The sequence below is a fragment of the Elephas maximus genome, chromosome 19 (genome assembly GCF_024166365.1).
Source record: "Elephas maximus indicus isolate mEleMax1 chromosome 19, mEleMax1 primary haplotype, whole genome shotgun sequence".
NCBI classification, from domain to species: Eukaryota; Metazoa; Chordata; class Mammalia; order Proboscidea; family Elephantidae; genus Elephas; species Elephas maximus.
Window position 1 is genome coordinate 46928842 of NC_064837.1, and position 11795 is coordinate 46940636.

Below are 11795 nucleotides of genomic sequence, written 5' to 3' on the forward strand. Positions count from 1 at the left end.
GGACATTTAGGCAGTGACTTCCCCACAAATAAGGGTGCTGGGGAAGGAGACTTGATTTCCACCTCAGACAGCCAAGCTGTGGGGAGCAGGTGGATCAGAATCCAGGTGTCCATCCCCTGGTTGAAGCCATCTTAACCCATCTCTGGGCCTGCCTAGGCTTAGGGGAGCAGGCAGGTGAAGAATGGGAGCAGGAGCATGGGAAGAGGGGTGGCCTGTTCTTCCATCGCCCATCTCAGATTTGAGGGGAAGAGCAGGAATTTGGAGATTCTCTGAGGGCCTGTGCTCCTGGCACTGGCTGGGCTGTGGGGGGAGGAGAAAGGGGAGGGGGCAGGCTGGTACTGCCTATCCATGCAGGATGCTTGAAGCTTCCTCCAGAAGCCTCAGAGCACCTGCCACCTCCTTCCCCAGCCCCCTGCCTCCCCTCAAGTCCAAAAGGATATTGGGGGAGGGGGACCTGCCACTTCTTTGTGGCTCTGGGGTGGGCACCTGCCCCGCTGCCCCCTCCCCCCACCAGACTCAGTGTGCTGGGGAGTGGCGGGCACGCCAGATGGCGTGGCTGAGAATGCAGCGACGTTGCTGGGAGGTGAGGGCTGGCATGGGTGATATGCGGCTGCGTGCCTTGTGGTGCCATGAGGGAGGGGGAAGGGAGGGCCAGTGAGGTGTAGCCCCCCTCTCTGTGCTGACCTCCTGTCCTGACCTCCAGCTCACCACCAGGATTCTCCTTTCCTGGTCCCTGGGCTCTCACTCTGGGCCTAGATCCCACCCGTAGACGGTGGGCACATGCCCATGGGGCCAGGCCTGTGATCCTAAGACTTCTGGGTCAGACCACTGCTGTGTCCTTGTCTCACCTCATGCCCCTGCCCCGAAAAGGTGGCTGAAGGAGACAGACTAGTCCTCCGGTCTCCTCCAGCAAAGCCAGCCTTCTCCGGATTGTTCTCTTGTTACAAAAGTAGAGTGACCTTTGCCCCTATAACCTTTGACTTCTGGCCTCTGAACCCTGTATTTTTTAATAAGAGCTCTTCTCCTGATGGTCAGTGGTCCCTGAGTCTCCCTTTGGTCAAACTCATCCTCATACCTCACCAAGATGCTCTCTGACACCTCCTCCTGGGAGCCTTCCCTGACCTCCTGAGGTGGGGCAGCTTTAGCACCACCCACCCTCTGTGAGGAGGATCCATCTACTCATCTGTCTCCCTGACCTGACCATGGGACCTACTTCTGTATCTCTTTAGTCCAGCGCTTCACCCAGGTTTCATTGAGTTGGCACTCAGTAAATGTTTGTTGCATTAGTGCCTGGCTAGGTTGGAGGGTGTTAGACACTGAGACACTGGAGTCTTTCTCTGGAGAGTCTCCTAAATCAGTAAGGTCGATCCCCTGTCATGCCAAAACTCCCCAGACCCCCTCCCCTGCCTTCTGCACAAATTCCAGTCTGGGGAGGTGTACTTGGGATGGGGGAGTCACAGCTTCCCCCCAGCCCTCATAGAGAAGGCTCAAGGAGAAGAGGCTGAACTTGGTTGTGCTAAACCCCGTTCCCTGGCACTAGGCTCTGGTTCTGAGGCCACAGGAGGGCCCCACGGTGCCTCCCCGACCAGGGTGGTTCCTGCCCCCTGCCTGGCCCCCAGATCTCTCAGCAGGCTCCAAGCCCCAAGCTCCTCTTCTTACTCCACCTCCCACTCCTACCTGCATGGAGTAAGTGTGATACCCTGAGAGAAGAGGACATGAGGTCTAGGGACACAACTGAACCTGGCTGTTCCCCTGCCTTTCCATCCTTGCCGACTCTCTTCCCAAAGCCACCCCCAATCTCTCACAACCCTTCTGTCTTATGGGCCTGGCCCAGCCCTCCTTTTCTGGGAAGTTCACTCTGATTTCCTGTGGGCCCTCCCTCCGCTGGCTTCCCTCACAGAACCAAGGCTGCCCATCCTACTCATCCTATCTGAAATGCAAACCCGAATGTGGTAGTCACCTACTCAAGCACGTTCAGTGGCTCCCCATCACCCCTAGGATCATACCACTTGCCTTAGGAACACCCATGCTGGCTGGCTGCTGCCCAGCTCTTCCTCGAAACATGTTCCTGTCCCTCAGCAACTCCAAACCACTTCTACTTTCACCAGCCTCATGGCTAGGAGCCTTTGCTCAGGTCGTCCCCTCTTCCTGGGGTGCCCTCCAGCTCTTCCTCATCCTTTAAACCTGAGCATCACCTCCCCCAGGAAGCCTCTCTGGGTTAGATGCCCCCCCCCCAGGGTCCCATAATGCCTTCTGCACACCTCTGCTGAGCCACAGGCTGTGACCTTTGCCTCATCTGTCTCCGCCACCTAGGGGTGGATTATTCAACAAGCAAGGTAAGCACAGGCTTGCTTGTGCTTACTTACTAATCTGTAGTGAACGATTTAACATTTTTTCACCCCATCAAAGACTCTGCCTCTAGGTATGGCTGGCATCTGTCTCTCTCCCAACCCACAGCACCGTCCTACAGAATCAAAGACTCTTTTCAAATTTACAGTCTCTGATAGGGGCAGATGACCCAGTAAATAAGATTAAAAAAAATTTTTTTTAATAAGATAAGCAGGGTTTGTTTGTGCTTACTTACTAATTTGTAGTGAATAATTTAACATGGTTTTCACCACATCTTTCATGTGGTACGCTCCTTGAAGGAAGGCACTGGGCTCAGAGCCTGACACACAGGATATCTTCAATGAGTGTTTGTGGTGCCAAAGGCCTGCCTCCCCACATTTGGAGGAGGCGCCCAGAAGCTGAAAGCTACAGCCACCAAAAGCCCCTCTTCAAAATCCTCCCTCCTTTCTCCTTCACCAGTCCCACTACTGACATGAAACGTCAGCCTTCCCCTCTGTAAAACGGGTGTAACAATTACAATAAGACCTGCCTGCTGGAGCTGAGGTAAGCTAACCAGTGTGAAAGTGCTACCTCGGCCCCCAGCCCCGCCCAGGTATGGCTGGTTTCATCCTCTGATCAGCTTTTTTTTTTTTTTTAACTTTGTTCCTGGAGCTTTGGTCATCACCACATCTTTGTTCTGCCTTCTCTTGTCAGTTTTCCAAGTGAACAGTGGGCACTTGCTGCCCCTCCCAGTTCCACTCCCAGGGCTGGCACAGGAAGGCAGCCAGAGCATCTCCAGATGAGGAGAAGGAAGCTCAAGGGAGCAAAGAAGCACTGGACTTTAGCTTCCTCATCTGTAAAATGGGAATAGTGCCACCTGTCCGCCTGCTCACCTGCTCCTTAGCGCTGATGAGAGGACCAAAAGGACAGTGGTTATGAAGTGCCCTTGGGGTGGTTAAGTACTGACTGATGGGGATCGCTGGGCACCTGGTGGAGAAGAGTTCAGAACCTGGTGTGCATGTGGTCCTGGGTTCTCTCTCCTCCGGGCTCTGCTCCTAACTTCCTAATGACCTGAGCATTTCCCAGTTTCCTTCCCTGGAAATCTGAGCAAGGGGGTCAGTCAGTTGGGATTTCTGGGGATCTGATGTCTCCCTTGAGCCTGGCATGTGTGCAGGGGGCACCTGGGGCTGGTGAATGGTCACAGCTGAGGCACACCTGGAGCAGTGCTGGTGTTCACAGTACAGCCCCAGAAGGGGTACATGGAGGGCATGGCCAGGACAGGAGGTCACAATTTAACTAGAGATCTCTTGGCTCAGCCCCTGCGAGATGGTGGAGACCAGGACAGTGTGAATCAGACTTGGCCCATTTCTTCCCCCCATCCACTGAACCTGAGGGGTTGGAGTGGGCAGGGGAAGGACTGCCTGGCATGAGGGTGGGAGCAGCTCAATTGATGGCCATGAAGGAGGGAACTGTCTGGGAACAGGGGCCTCACAGACAACCTCCTCCCTGCCATTTTACAGACAGGGCAAACCACCATGCAGAGAGTGGAAATGACTTGCCCATTGTCACACAGTAAGTGGCAGAGCTGGGACTAGAAACTAGGATCCCATCCCAGTGGGGTCCTCAGAACTCTGTAATACCATGCACAATAATGACAATGATGAGCGTTATCTGAGCCAGGCACTGGGCTTCTCGTGAGTCATCTTTTTTAATTCCAAGATGATCTTGGAGGTAGGGATAACTATTACCCTCCATCCCCACCCCCATTTAAACACAGTTTGCTGAAGCACAGAGAGGTTAAGGTTGAAGTTGATGTGCCAAGGTCACACAGCCTCCTAAATGGCAGAGCCTGGATTTGAACCTAACTCTGGAGTCCATGCTTTTATTCACTATTACAAACTGTGTCCTTTTCTCCTAAATTCCTAAGATCTCCATCCCAGCCCTGGAATCACCATGGGAACGGCAGGGAGAGGGCAGGAGAGCAGGATGTCCTGGGAAGGACTGATGCCCCGGATTTGCCTTCTGTGCAGTCCTGTGTTCCCACAGTTCTACTCATGGGGGGGGGGGGTTATCACGAGAAGGGCAGTCACATTAAACATGGGGTTTCTCCACTTCGCATCGTTCCTCCCTCAAGTTTCTTCAGGAAGCATCCTCCCTGTCCTTGCCGGCTCAGCAAGATGCTTCCTCCACCAGGAAGTCCTCCCTGATGTCCCTGGCACCACGTTGAGTACCTGGGGATCACAGGAAAAGCTTGAACCCCAGCTCTACCACTTGCTCACTAACAGCAAGGCACAACCTCTCTAATCTTCTATCTGTAAAAGGGTAATGAGGAACCCTCCCTCACAGATTATTTGTGAAGGTTAGTAGTGGCGTCTTATAAGGAAGACCCCGGCACCCTTTGGGCCCTTGTCCCTCGTTCCTCTCCTCCTTGTCGTTCACATCCTTGCTTTCTGCCCGTTCTCTCCTCACCACCCCCGCCCCGCGCCTGGCACAGCGCCTGGTGCACCCCAGCCGCCCAACCTCGCTCACAGCCCTGATTTCCTGCCGCCAGACTCCCTCGACACGTGCCCTGCGCCCCCGGGGCCCGCGCCCCCTCCTGGGAGCCTTCAGAGCGCGCCCTCCGGCCCCGAGCCTGGCTTGGGGGCTTGGGGCACCTCCTTGAAGGCGGCCCAGCAGGCGGCTGGGGAAAGGCGGCGGGGAGGGGCGGGCCGGCGGCGGCGGCAAAAGGACGTTGCCCCTTTAAGGTGCCACCGCCGCGTGGCAGGGAAACAGCTTGTGCCAGCCCCATCCCGCCCGGCTCCGCTCGCAACAAGAAACACAATGCATAACAATCAGGCGCGCGCTTGGAGCGCTGCCACGCGTCGGGGGCGGGGCGGGGCCGCGGGAGGGGCGGGGCGGGGCGGGGGCGCCGGGTCGCGACCCCCGACCCGTGTCCGGGGACCACGGGCGAGCCCGGGCCTGACCTCCCCCGGCGGGGCCGCCCAGCGCCCAGTCAGGCGCCCCTGCTGCCCGGCGCCCCCCGCCTGGCTCCGGCTCGCCTCCCCTCCCTCCCCGCCCTCGCGCTCCCTACAAAGTTCATTCCCACTAACTCTTTTCCAGGCCACTTCCTCCTCACATCTGACAATCCCGGGCCCCTCATTCTCCCAGTAATCACTCCACTGCACTAATTGCACATGCAAATATGCAAATGCGTATTAATTAATTACTATACTAATTAGTTCTGTGGTATTTGCGAGTAATAAATCATTGGATGGGAGCGAGGAAGCTGGAGACCTGGCCCATTTTCATTCTGCATAAAATTTTAATGGTCTCTCTGGCTGATCCGGGACGGCAGCGCGCTGAGAGGCTCTTAAAGGGCCAGTGGCGGCTGAAGGGTGAAGGGGCGGGGAGCGTGCCCTGGGCGGCCTCGAGATGTGGCCCCACGCCCTGCAGGGGCATTCTCCAGCGTGGGGTTGCCCTCTTCCCGTCCCTCCAGGGGCTGAGTGTCCTGGGTGGCTTCTAAGGAGAGAATCTGGGCGGGAAAGAGGGGGCTGAGCTCGGTTTGGTTAAGAAAGGAGAGAGGGTGAGGAGCTCTGAGGGGCCAATGGCAAGGCCTCTGGAGCACCAGGGAGCCAGGAAGACAGGAATAGAGACTCCCTTTCCAGGTGACTGAGTAAACTGAGGCATAGGATAGGCCAAGCATAACTCTCATCCCTGCCTGTCCCCAGGGGAAGGAAGCTACTAGGTTACTCTTGGTGCCCCAGAGTCCGTCCTTATCTCTGGTGGGGGCCACCAGACCTGGGGGTGCCTCCTGCTTTCTTTTTCCATCTGATCAAATCTCTGCCCCGCCCCTGTGGGCAGCAGCTGGCACCCTGGCATAGCAGTCCTGGGCTTGAATGGGCCCCAGGGACCCTGCTTTATTTCTAGGAGGTAGTCAGTACAGGCATGGGGAGGGAGCTGGCTGCTTCACAGGTCCATTGACTGGGGGAGGCAGAGGGAGCAGGTAGGGCCCAAACCAGTGCCTAGGGGATTGCCAGAGGTGGGCACACTGAGGAGGTGAGGGCTTTGGGGTTGCCCTGAGCTGGGATCCCCAATGCCAGGGTCTGGTTCTGCTCACCCTCCAACCTGCCATTAGCAAGCCCCCATCCCAGGTATAATTAGACCTGGTCTGTGAAATACTTAGCACCCTCTGGAGAGGGAGTCTAGGTGGGGCAAAGCCTAAAGAAGGTCAGTGCCCTGTTGTTGTTCTTACTTTCCATGGAGTTGATTCCAACTCATAGTGACCCCATGTATGCAGAGTGGAACTGCTCCACAGGGTTTTCATGGCTGTGACCTTTCAGAAGCAGATCACCAGGCCTGTCTTCCAGGACACTTCTAGGTGGATTCGAACCACCAACCTGTTGGTTAGCAGTCAAAATCTTAACCATTTGCGTCATCCAGGGAGTCCTGTCAATGCTCTAGCAGGTGCCAATAATAATAGCCACAACTAACGATGCTATTAATTAGGGCTAAGACTTATTTAGCTGGGGAACTGTGCTGGGATCTCGAGATGCTTCACAACCACTCAGTAACTCAGGTTTTGTTACTGTCCCCATTTTATGGATGGAGAAAAAGGGGCACAGGAAGGGTGCCCTGCCCAAGGTCACCCAGTTGTAAGTCATGGAGTGGGATTTGAACTCAGAGAGTTGAGCTCTGGCATCTGTTTTCACCCCACCACACTCTGTCACTTCTCTACCACCATGTCCTCACCACCTGCCGTGAGCCAGGCCTGTGCTAAGAACTTCATGCACAGTATTAAATTTAGCCCTCATAGCAACCCAGGAGGTAGGCTCTGGGATTATCAGAGATCAGGGAACCCAAGGCTCAGAGAGGTGGACTCTGTTGCTCTGGGAACACAGGGAGGGTGTAGCAAGGCCAGGCTCACATGAGGCCTGTGTGATCACAGAGTCCAGCAGAGTTCACCAGCCTCTCCAGGGTCCCTCCATCCCTCTGGGAGACGGGAGCAGTGGTGGCGGGGGTGTCATGGCAGCTCCTGCTAAACTAGAGAACAGGAGAGGAAACGGAAAGGATTTCAGTCAGACTGTGGGCAGAACTTGCTTCTTAAGAGGTGGGGGCTCCAGGAGGCTTTTCCTTCCTTCCCCAGAAGCAGGCTGGGGAAGGATCATAGCTGCCGGGTGGGAGTGGGATAGAGAGAGGACAGAAGAGCCCAGAATGGGAAAGCCCAACCAGAATGACATAACCAGGAATCCTGGTTGGATTTTTTTCTTAATTTTGCCCCAGCACTCCTACCTCCCCCCTCCCTGCCCCCTGTTTCTCCTGGAAATCCCCTTGGTACCCCTACCCCAAGATTTGCTACTTGGGGGAGGACCCAGGAGATCCAGTCTCTGTTCTTTCCAGCAGAGGGATGAGAAGATAATCTAGTATCACTTTGTAAATGCTCACTATGTGCCAGGCATTTTATGTGCATCAACTTATTTAATTTTCACAATTCTATTATTATTGCCCCCGTTTTATAAATGGAGACACAGAGGAAGAAGAAAGAGGTTAAGTTATTTGCTCAAGGTCACACAGCTAGTAAGTGGTACAACCAGGATTTGAACCCAGGCAACCTAATTCCTGAGCTGGTATGCTTGACCACCCTGCCCCCTGCTGTCCTCCCTCTTTCCTATTGCCCTCACTGTGACTACAGGGGCATGGCCAGGTTGACTCCGTTGCAGCAGAGTCAAGGATCACAGTGGAGAAAGAACGTTCCTCATGCCTGCCATTCACATGGCCCCACCCCCGCGTGGATTTCCATGTTGCCTCTTATTTGCTAGCAGAAGTTGGGCAAAGTGAATGTTCAAGGAGGCCCCAATCCCTCCTCTCATTAGCCTGAGGATGGGTGTGTGGGCATCTCCCAAGGATACTATCCCAGCATCCGTTCCCCCCTCCCAGCCCACCCTTGAGAGAACAGCAGGGTGTGGGAGTCAGCATCTGTCAGGGGGACCACCCTGATACAGGGAGTTGAGATTCCAGTGCTCTCAGGGATGAGTCTGGGTCAGATTAGGGTGTCCTCTTACCTCCCAGTGGCTAAGGCGAACTTCTCTAAGGAATCTGGACCCCCTTTTTCCCCAGAACTAGGGAAACCTTTGAGACTCACCTTCCAGGCCTAGAAGACCAGAAGAAGGGGAGAGAGCCACTGGGAGGAATGGCCTTTGGGGTGCAGCCCACTAGGAAAGAAAACCTGTCCTCAGCTTAGCACGTAGCAGGTTCCACTAGAGACTAGAGAAGCCGGGTTCTTCAGGGTTTCACCCCAACATACTCAGTTTCTGGGAGAAGGGGCAAATTAGAGGGGGGGCTTGAGGGAAGGAAGCAAGAGGGGCAGGCTGGCAGCTCTGAGCTTCTCCATGAAGCCCCCGGGGCCGGGTGCCTGGGCGGGAGGAGGGGGCAGAGCAGCTGCTGGCGATTTATTAAGCAGTCACGGAAAAATTGGTTTATAAATTAACAGCTGTTTTAACTTTAGGGCCTCTTCTTCAGGGAATGGAAGCAGCCGACTGGACCGGGATTGGAGTGTGTGTGAGGCTGGTGGAAGGGGTGGGAGGCGGTGGGCTCCGGCAGCTGGCATTCTTCGGGGGCAGCCTCAGCTGGCACCTCAGGGGGCACCAGGCACTGGCCAGAGCAGGGGGTCTCCAGGTGCCCGGGGTTGAAGCTGCCCCCGCTGTGGGCTGCCAGCTTGCTCTCCTCAATATCCCCGTTTCCACCTGGGGGCGCCAGAGGGTACAGATACTGCTCTACTCGTATCTGCCACTAGAGGGCAGCCTCGGCACATGGATTTCTCTTCCCTTTCCCACTGCCCCCCCACCCCCACCCCCACCCCGCCCGCCCGTTGGTCCCGACTAGGCTGGCGGAGAGAGAAAGTGAGTCCAGTGCTGGGCAAGAGAGAAGCCCGACCCAGTGCCTGATGCAAGTGATCTTCCATTTGTCCATCCCGAACGTGTTAAAGGAGCAGTAAAGAACGAAGGCAAACTGCGTTTGAATCCAGGCTCTGGGCAGAAGCTGCTTAACCTCTGTGAACCTCAGTTGCCTCATCTGTAAAATGGAAGGTGCTACCCAAAACCCGAGGATTAAATGAGATAATGCATATAAAATACTTAGCCCAGTGCCCAGAACAGAGTAAATGCTCCGTCTGTGACGCCTATTGTCAATTTCTATGACTTATGTATTCATCAATTCATTCCTTCCACGATCCATTCCCTCTACAGCGTGTGCTGGGCACTGTAGCTGGTACTCTGTAGTGATGCAGAGGTAGATGGAGAGACGGACAGGTCTCAGAACAGTGTTCTAAGAGATTAGGATCCCCAGTGAGGGGAGAGAGGGAGATTGAGCCGGATGGTACAGAAGGGAACATTTAGGGGGGATGAAAAGGTTCTATATCTGGATTATGGTGGTGGTGGTAGTCACATACTGTATAAAGTTTGTCCAAAACCCATTGAAATGTACATTTAAAATTGATGCATTTTATTGTATGTAAACTGTAACTCAATAAAGTTGATTAAAAAAAAAAAAAAAGCAGCCATGGGTAAATTTGTTGAACGGGCAAAGGGATGGATGATAGATGAATGTAGTGTGTGAACAAGTGTCTCATATGATTGCCCACCCGTCCTGGTGCCACAAGTGTCCCAGCTGAGGGTGCCCTTGCCCTCCTCTCTCGGGGTCCACGAGTTTTCCCAGGGGCTGAACTTGGAGCTGCTCCCACCCCAGTGGCAAGGAAAGTGCCCCAGTGTGCCCGCCCAGTGCTCCCCGGCTCCTCTAATGCTGCTTCCCGGGGTTTCCGGGGCCTCCCTTCCAGCTCAGCAACGTGGTGACAAGGTCACGGGTGCGATGCCCAACTCCAGACGCGCAGTGCCAGCGGCGCAGCCGCCAAACCCTGGCCGACCGCGCCACCTGCTGGCCATTCTTGGAACTACACCGGTAGACCTCCAGGGAAGCCGGAACCTTTGTTGAAGACCTACCAGGGATGGATAACCCAAGACCCAGTGCTGTTGAGTCGATTCACCAGGGATGGATACGCCAATAAATTATCTTGTTGAACCCTCACAGCTGCCATGTGAGGTAAGCGAGAAAACTGAGGCACAGAGAAGCTAAGAAATTTGTCCAAAGTGACACGGTAAATTACAGACCTGAGATTCTTACCTATATAACCATAGCGTAGATTCTGACTCATAGTCACCCTGTAGGACAGAGTAGAACTGCCCCATAGGGTTTCCAAGGAGCAGCTGGTGGATTTGTACTGCCGACCACTTCACCACCAGGGCTCTTAACTAGATCTGCTGAACTCTCCAGTCTGTTCTGTGCACGTGACTGCACCTTGAGTGGGGGAAGGGAGTATTTGGGATTGTCCCTCCTCCCCACCTCCTAGAAAAGTGCACAGGCGCACATCATCACCCTTCCAAATTCACCTCCCAGAGAGGTTGAGTGTAGCCTGAGCAGGTACTGGGCAGTGATATACAGGTCTCAAAATAGTGTGCTCAGAGCTATGGTACATTAATAGACACCCCAAGGTAAACTTTTTTTTTGTCAGTTCTACAAGAAACCAAGCAGAAAGACCCATGATTAATCAGAGTTAAGTCAAACAAGGTCTTGAATTTGTTCCGTGGACCCAACTGCCTGTGCTTTTAACTCAAGAATAATAACTGAGGAGTGGCATATTATTTTTACATCTCATTTGCGTATGATTAATTCTAAGTTAAAGTGAATGGAGGTCACCCTGGACCCTTTCCTTTCTCAGCTCCAGGCACATGTCTCCCCCAGCCCAGGCTGGGTTCCACCATCCCCACCAGCCCCTCCCCACCCTTCACCCCTGCCACCCCTTCCCTGGCTCCCAGAAGTCCCAGTCCCACGCCTTCCTCCTCTGTCACCCACGCAGACCCCGCCACCTGGCCGCCCACCTGAAAAACTTTTCCCTAAGTTCTTGAGAAGTCGCGTAGGATCCAGGAGAGAAAATCAAAGTAATAAAACCTCATTTAATTCCTAACGGAGGGCAGAGCTGTGAGCTGCAATTATCTTAATGCTGAGCTATTTTTACTCTCTCCATCTCTGTCTCCTGCCTCTCTCCCTTGTCGTGAGCCTTTTCTTTCTCCCTCTGCCTAGCTTTGTCTCCCCATCTCACAGATGCTTTCCCTAGCTCTTTCTTCTTGCTTTTTCCTACCTTCCCCCCTTATCTCTCATGTACCTCCTGACTCTGTGCCTGTCTTTGCCATCTTTCCTTCCTTTCTCCTCCTTCCTGTCCACTCCTGTCTGTACTTCTGTCAGCCAGTCTTCCCCACTTCTGGGTGTTAGCAGTCACCGTGCCTGGGCAAAAGCTGGTGGAAGAAGGTAATGACCCTACCTACCCTCTACCCCAAAAGTTCTGTTGTCCTGACCTGGCTGAGAGGGAAGATTCTCTGCTCTCCTTTCCCTTCCCAGCTGCCGCAGCCTGGGACCAGGGAAATTTTTCTGATTCAGGGCCT